Source organism: Cryptomeria japonica, chromosome 4, assembly GCF_030272615.1.
Source record: "Cryptomeria japonica chromosome 4, Sugi_1.0, whole genome shotgun sequence".
Taxonomy (NCBI): Eukaryota; Viridiplantae; Streptophyta; class Pinopsida; order Cupressales; family Cupressaceae; genus Cryptomeria; species Cryptomeria japonica.
Genome location: NC_081408.1, coordinates 767,507,208 through 767,516,125, shown reverse-complemented (window position 1 = coordinate 767,516,125; position 8,918 = coordinate 767,507,208). Strand labels below are relative to the sequence as shown.

At 35.5% G+C, this 8,918-nt stretch overlaps 1 pseudogene; it reads left to right on the top strand.

Annotated features, from left to right (window-relative positions):
* Window positions 1-2,544: 2,544 nt before the first annotated feature.
* Window positions 2,545-4,425, top strand: LOC131041657 (uncharacterized; annotated as a pseudogene).
* Window positions 4,426-8,918: the final 4,493 nt, after the last annotated feature.

Below are 8,918 nucleotides of genomic sequence, written 5' to 3'. Positions count from 1 at the left end.
GGGGATGAATACCCACAAGTTGTTCTTGAACTCTTCTGAAGTCCACTATGTTAGGAGTCTAGTCCGGTTAAGGACTTTACAATAGGTTCTGCTAGGAACCGATCCTGCTAGGGATCACCCGGTTAAAGGTTACCTTGGAAGAGGATTTTGAGAACTCAATGATTTTGAGTCACCCTGTTAAAGGATTTATAAAAAGCTTGTTAAAGCCACCCGTTAAAGGGATTTTTCAACCGCTGAAATGGTTTGAAGTCAACAGGTAATACACTGATCTAATAACAACACTCAATGCCAAGACATATCCACTTTAGTTCCTTCACATCTGCAATCACACTCTGCAGATCTCAACTCATTGCACCAGTCTGGAAAGAATCAAGTATCTCTTCACTTAGATACACACATAACATTTGCCAACAACTTCACAATGTAAATCATCATTGACCTTATAGGAAACGGATAGGTCGGTAGCATAAACCCTAAACCCTAAACATTTAGGTTATCAATATAGTCGGTTCAATCCTGATCATTCAAACACATTGCATAGAATAAAACAATCTTGAACAAATCTCAAGACGTTCTCCATCGTTCGTTCTTTGCCGCTTCTGGAAGCAAATAACCCATCATGCGCTCTCCACCGTTTATTGAGACTTTGCACATTCTCGAGGTAGATAGGATCAATCTTCTTCATGCAAGATCCTCAAGGAAATCCTTCACGCGCACAAGGCTAACGTGGCAACATGATCTGATCTTCATTTTCATGCTAACTGATCATAGAATATCGTCAGTTGAATCAAACAGACTTGAAATGCATCAACCATAAATCCTGAAGCTGAGACTACCAGCCGGTAGTCATATCAAATCAAACCCCGATACAAAACTTTAAATATACCGGTTCATACCATCATACCGGTTCACACTTCAACATACCGCTTCACTTGAACCAACATACCGGTTCACTTTTTCACATATACCGGTTCACATCATCATACCGGTTCTCTTGCTAGTTTGCTTACTTCAATATACCGGTTCATACTTCAACATATTGACATCAATGAGAATATACAATATCATCATGTCATCAAACTCTGCACATATGCCAACAGTTTCCTCTAAGGTTAAACCCATTTAGCTTGCCACTCCATTTGCAAAACCTTCACAAGTGTTGTGCCTTTTGAATCATTTATTATATAGAGTCACTGAAGCTAATAAGTTGATAAGTAGGAGATATTTTTCATAGAGAGTCAAATTATGATATTGCTAATTATGATTCAATTGTGTAATTTATGAGTCAAACTCATTGACTTATGTTTCATGAGTAGTGCCTCACAATAAGCCATCTCTCATGAGAATGAATGGTACGCTTAGCACTCATTGCATCTAGGTGATACTCACAGAGGTGAAATATTGGGCCTTCTTGAAAGGTTGCTCATTCCAGTACTACTCCATTTTCTCCAAGATTAAGCCCACTTAAGCTGGGGTCCCATGGGAGGGGCTTAGGCTCTATTTTGAAGGAAAAAATGGTCCCATGAGCAATTTTTTTTCCTCTACAGGATTATTTAGAATCTTTCCCCCCAAAAAAGGAGCCCCTACTTTTTAGGAAGCAGATAAAAAAAGGGTGGTGCTAGAAATTGCCCCACCAGCTTAGGAACTTTGTTTGCCACTTGTCAATAATTTGCACATTCCATTTCTCACCAAAATCAAATGAAGAGGGAAAATGACATTTATTTAATTAATTTTATCTTTTTTGTGCTCAAACTTCCTTGAATTTAGTAGTTCAAATTTTAAGCTGGTTTGCACAACAACATTCATGGGACCACCATATTTAAAATTTTTCTAAAAATTCTCATCAGCCTTAGCTCTATTTTTAAGCAAGCCCCCCTCCATGGGACCCGACCTTAGTTTGCAAGGTGTTCAGAAGTGTTGTGTCTTACGAACCATTCATTATAGAGCCCCTTGATCTCATCAATTTTTTCATTTCAAGCCAAATTATGATATAAATCAAAATCATTGAGTCATCATTCATGAATAATGATACACAAGAACCAGTCTCTCATAATTAAGAGGTGTAAATGTCAAGGTTTTGGAATGATTTGTTGGTATCTTTAATTTGGCAAGTTTTAGTGCCTATTCACTTTCCGATGATAGAGTCTAGGTTTGATCCCTGTTGCATTTATCCAAGACCTCGACATTGAAGATTGAAATCTTGCAACCTGCTGATTTTCTTCCAAAACCGTTTGATAGAAAGTTTTTCAAGACATATAGTAGTATGGTTGTCTAGTTTCTTTTAAGTTTCAATGTATTTATGACTATCAAATGGTCAAAAATGATCTAGGAAAATGTTTCAGATATCAAGATTCTAGAGCAACCCAGATGATATTTTGAGCCCAAATGCAACAACTTCTAGATTTGTGGCAATCTGAGAGGTTCTTGATTAAAAATGAATTTATTTTTTGGTCGGATAGCCAAAGGCCCAACTCCCATATGGGGTTGTAAGATTTAATTCTTCCAGATTGGTGAGAGACTAAATTACAGGCTTCAGTGTGATTAATGTTAAATCTTTGCAGTGTTTATGGCCTCCAGTTTCAGTTCACTTATATGGAAAAGTTTTTGGTATTTGGGTTATATGATTTATCAGCCCTAGATAAATTTTGTATTAATGTTATATTATTTAAATCATCAACAAATTATAATCAAGCCAAAATAAGCTTGAGGGCTAGCGAGGAGCTATCTTTTTCAAAAAGGCAAAATTTATTGACTTTTCTTATTTGTTTGTCTAGTTTTTATATCACATTTCGAGCTATTTGTATTATGAAGCATGCATGCAAAGTATTTGATGGTCTTAGGGTTTGATCTTCAGCGCTTAAATTTGAGAAAATCATGCCATGGAGGAGCTTCTTGTTAATCCTTGAAAAGTAACAAGAAGGATGGAAGTGGAATTCTTAGAAGACTTTAAATCACCCATGAAGAACATCCACTGAGTCTTGGGAAAAGCAGTATCTGTAATCAGTTCTTCCAGGATACAAAGAATGATGTGAAATGTACACATCCAAAGCAATATCTGTAATCAGTTCTTCTAGGATACAAAACATGATGTGAAACGTACACATCCAGATGTGCATTTTTTTAGAGATTCTAATTCGGCAATTTCAAATCAGGAATTATTGAAAGATATATTGCTCATTTTTGCAAAACTTAACCTGAGAATTAGATATGTGCAAGGTGTTAATTTTAAGCAATCAAATGTTAATTTAACCAATTAGATTATAATCAGCTTGTGAATAAACAATAACAACAATAAAACACAAGACACAAGACACCAATAGCCTAGGAAAGCCTCCCTCTTAGAGGTGAAAAACCTAGCCTTTAAATGTGATATGTATTATCTCAAATATAGACAGTTTACAAGGCAATGACTTATCTCAGATTGTTGTTCAAGATATCAGTGATGAATGCAACCCTTTATTAATAGCAGATGATAAGGAGGAGGAGCAGATCTCCAGATCAGATTTGCTCAAGAGCCTTATGAAGAACTTTGACAACTTTGCCACATTCAACCTTGAAGAGTTTTTGCACAATCGCCTTATACAAGTTCACATGAGAGGGAATTGTTGCTAGGAGAGCAGATAGAATTTGATAAATGATTGTTTGTAAATGACTTCATTTTGAAGTGGTTTATATATCACCCTTTTTGTGCCAATCATCCTCAAGTTGGCTTGCATGACAATTAAATAATGTTGTATTGTCATTATACATTTCCCACATTAGATATTTGGGTCCAGCCCAATAGTCATTGAATTGCCTTTCCATGTTACATTTGGGTCCAACCCAATAACATAATTAATTGCTTCCCACATTACATTTGGGTCCAACACAATAAAAAATTTAATTGAGATAATACACATGAATTTTAATTGTCATTTGACAACATTAAAATTCGATAATCAGGTATCCAAACTAGCTAACATTTTCAACACAAGAGATGAATGAAGTTGTAGCTCCATTGTTCTATGTATTCAAAATAGATCTGGATGAGTCCAATGTAGTGAATATAGAAGTTGACACATATTTTTTCTTTGTTGACTTGCTAAATGACTTTCGAGATCACTTTTGTCAACAATTGGATAACAGTGTCGTGGACATACATTCTACAATTGCAAATTCGACCACACTCCTTAAGAGACATGATGAAGACTTGTAGCTTAAAGATTCATTGTATAACCACCAGCCAACAAGCGACATCTTATCATAATGTTGAAGTGTTGTGATATGCCATTTTTCATAAGAAGTCGCTTGTTGGCTGGTGGTTTTATAATGAATCTTAAGCTACTTCAACATTATCCATATGTGGATACCAATCACTTACTGAAATTAGCAAAAGAGTTAAAAACAAGATCAATAGAGCAGTGGAAGTTGTATTTAGATTTTTAAATAGATTGCCTTTTGTTTTCTTATTTGCAGCAAAGTTTTGTGGGTGTTGGATGCAATTATGTGAGTTCTATTGGAAAATTTTTTCAAAGCCTTGAGATGGCATTTTCTCTCCATGTTTAGATTTGCAGTGAAGTGTGGAAACTTGTAGCAGTCTGCAACAATATATTGACGATCAATAGAGTTGCTTAAAATTTTGATAAGGCTTCATGCAAGCCATTAAATATCATTGATTTATATTGCTTAACTATGTTGGAGGTCACATACTATCAAACCATTGTGCAAGAAAACTTTGAAAATTAAGTTCAACCCGTAGCTTCATTTCAACAGTTCTTGGTGCATTGGTTGAGAAGTGTCAACATTTGCAAAAGCTCCGCATTATAAATAAATAGAATTTGTAGGTTGAACACCAATATGGTGGGGGCAAAATTTTAATATTGGTATAAGCATAATCTCTCTATTGATAGCAATGTTAGTGAAGACAATTCTATTAGAGGAAGCAAAATGTCAAATGTTAGTACTTTTAGTTCTATTCTGATGGTCTTCTCTCATTTATGGAGGCATGGAACATGGTATAGATGATTCGAGTAGCATTGATTTGAATTTTACAAGCAACATGCAGCCAATATCATTTTCATAAAAATATGGAAAAATGATGAGGGTTCTTAATGTTTTGGAGTGATGGTTGGTCACAGTTAAACTAAATGATGGAAGTGATATTATCTATGAAGCTTCTGACATAGGAAGTCCACGACAGGCAAGAGCTCATAAATCATAAATCGATATTGAAGATAGTACAACAACAAAAGATATGATATTTAATGGAGAATCAGTGATGAAGATGCCATGGAAATGATTGACTGGTTGTTCTTTGGCACCGTGATGGACCTATTTCTTTGTTTCTAACATGGCATGGAAAGTAAATGACTGGGTATTCTTTGGCAACATGATGTGACTTCTCTATTGGAATGTATGCGTGCAACTAAAGTTGATATTGTCTTCTCTCAACATGAGTTGCTTCATGTAGATATTCAAAATCAATATGATCTTCTCATGATTATTCTTCTTATCAATGGTATTGTGTAATGTCTCTTTTTTGGATATTAGTCCAAATCAATTAAATAATTAAGTTTTAAATTGTCAAAACATAATAACTTTAAAGACAACTTAATTTAATTATTTATTAAAGCATATTTAAGTGACTTTATGTCAACATCAAATTATAAAATAAAGTCACTTTATTATTAAAGAAGAATTATACGAGATAGGCAAAGGATAAGAGAAGAAGAGTCACAAGGATGTGCTATTTAAGTACACGAAGAGGCTCATTTTGGTATACTTGGTTTATGCTTTGTTATTGTTCTCTCTTGGAAAATTCTGGGAAGCTTGGGCTTTTCAGCAGGTTTGAGGACGTAAACCCTCGAGCTTGGAGGCTGTGGATGAAATCTCATTGTCAGTTGGATATATCACTTAGGTGTCTCACTTTGTGCTTCAAATTCATATTGTCCGTAATTCCAATCTGATTGTAAATTACGTGGCTAAGATTGAATATTTCTGTTGTTTCTTCTACTGAAGATTTAATGGCAACATTCATATGATTTTTAGAGTTTGTTCTAAACTACAATTAAAGTTTTAAAATAGAAATTTGTCTACATAATATTGGATGTTTTGGAGATTAAATTCTTGCAGATTGTTCATGAAATTCTTGTGAAATAAATTTAGAGTAATCTAAATTAATATCCATAAGAAATATTATAGTGGTACCAGAGTTGGTTTTCATGCTAGCCTGTGATGAATAAGAAAAAACTGAAGCACTCGGTGATTTTGCAGTAGCGTGACCCTTCGGCGAATGCACAGAGATTGCAGTTTTGAGAAGTGCGACAGAAATTCATGGGATGAATATTGCCCAGTTTAAGCACCGTACGTTGCATTATCAATGAGGCATGGGACATGTGGTTTGTGGCAGGTTGTGGGCCACAAACACTAGCAAAGATCACAGTCAGCGTTTGGGTTAAGGTACAACGTCGACTAAGATATACCAGGTGTTGTGCGTTGTCATTTGTGTTTGAGTGAATTGATTATTTAGGAGAAGAGTTGTTTGGATAACCAGGTCTATCACATTTTGGCGAATTTGTGGAAGCTGTCAGAATCGCTGGTTGTCTTTTGGTCGCTTCAACTAGTACGAGAATAGAAGGAATCGGACATAGGCTACAGCGTCTCTTCATGAAAGGCGTTATCTCTTTAAGCTTCTTGTACAGGATTTAGTGGGAATCTGAATAGGCAAACAACTTAAATTCCTGGACATGACCATTGAGCTGCCGGGCACCTAGATGGGACATCTACAGGACATGAAAAGAAGGTTATGGTTACATGGAGTGCTTAGTGGCGCAAACAAGAATTAACTGAGTTGTTTTTCCTCTGAATGTGTGAAAATTGTTTTACAAAGAGTTTGCCTCCTTTTGGTGAAACTGTTAACGGCTCTGGAGTTTGAGACGACTATATTCATCCAGGTAGGGAGATTATTATAGGTAGGGGAGTTTGAGATGATCACACGAACTCTGGAGTGAATGTGTAGGCTTTATAATTTGATATTAGCCTGAGAATAGCGATTCCTCTACAAGTGTTACCAACCTGAAAGCAAAATCTATAACTGGCAATTTAGGTAGCTGGGCACGAATATTTATTGTTGGGCGTGGTTCTAATCATTATTGTTTGACTAACCAGTGAAGACGTTTTGGGTTGAGTCTAGCGAACTGGATCCATTCAATGCTGAGATCATAGACAAATCTGTTCGCTGTTGGTAACTGCACTAGTGTCACCACTGTAATTTGAACAAGTCACAGGGGTATCTCCAGGTTCTTTGATTTGGTCATTATACTTCATGTTATTATCTTCCAAAAATCAAGTCCAGAACTCACGTTTTCTTGACTATTTGTGAAAATTTTGGAATAGTTGCAATAGAAATTGTTCATAGATATCCAGTTGGTGCATTTTAAATTGAAACAATGATTAATTATTGATTGTACTCCATGTTAAGATGTAAGGTCTCCAAACACTCGAAATGTACCATGTATCAACAAAACCAAAGAACATTAGAAGGAAGAAATCAGAAGAAAGGGTTTTTGTAGGACAACTGTTTGACAAAATCTCTCAAGATTGAATGGGGGGAAAATTGTAGCAAATACGGAGAGCCTATTACAGATGCCGAAATCACAACAACATTCAAAATAGTTGCAGAAAACTTTCATATTCACCGTTATGCCAACAATTTGTTAAAATGTCTGTGAATTGAAGTAAGACAGATTGGTGCAGTATTTAGTAGCAAACAGAGTTGGACATTAGTGTGTTATTTATTGTAGTACTCATCTGGGATAAAGTTTTGTTAGCCTATTGGAAGAAGATTCAGAGTTTTGTTTTTCAGTTCGAACCATGATAACTGAAGATATTAAACATTTGGCAAGATCACTCTATGAAGCAAGTACTCAGCTCAGTGATCAATTTCAATCTAAGGATGATGTCATGAACATGCTTAAAAGGGTGGAAAACTGTTTGATCCTTGTTGAGCAGTTACCTTGGAATGCATTGCAATTAGCTCCGTCTCCTATAATTACTACCTTGAAATAACATAGGTGGTTAAGGCATTTGGATGATGAAATTAAGTTGGTGGTTACTTCTTTCTTATCTAGGATCATGAGGGTTATAACACTTTGAGTACCTTATGATGATGATACAATGAAAGAGGTTCTACAACTGATTGTGGAGAGTCTACATGGGTTATATAATGTCAAAGCCCCTACTTTTGGTAAGGGCTAAAATTTTACAAATTATAGCAAGGACGAGGTCATTCAACCTAATGTTGGATCTCGAATCTTATAAGTTGATTATTCAAATATTTCATTGTTTCATTGTTGTAACCAGGAAACGTCATCGAGAGAAGGTTAAGTCAGATATGTTCGACATCTTATCCATAATCCTAGATGAGAATGATGAAGTTTGTAAGAAGTTGTGGTTTGATTTGTTAGGCATATGGAGAAGAGAGTTGCATGTTTCAACTGCAACCTACGATCTCTTTAGAAGTTTGGTTGAATAGAAAAATTGAGAAATTCAAGGAAGTATTGTCTAAAGAGGAGCTAAGTTCATTGGGTTTTTAGATTTTAGGATCTCCAAAAAAGAGTAAGAACTAAATGAGAAGAGAGCAGATTTGTTTCACATGTCAGGAGGCCTGGACATCATATCATAATTGTGGAGTTAATAAGGAGAACGACCTATCACAACCAAGTGACCTGATGAGGACAAAGATGCAGATGAGAATGGAATCATGACTCACAAGGAGCAAAATAAATTACAGATTTGAATACACCTATTACTGTGTATGATGAAAGTAAAAGGGATAATTATTTCCATCCAACTAAGGCTGATATTATGGAGGAAGAGCCAATATCTATAGGTGAGGGGTATTCAAAACTCTTTATTGGTGATTTGCAAGCCATTATTGA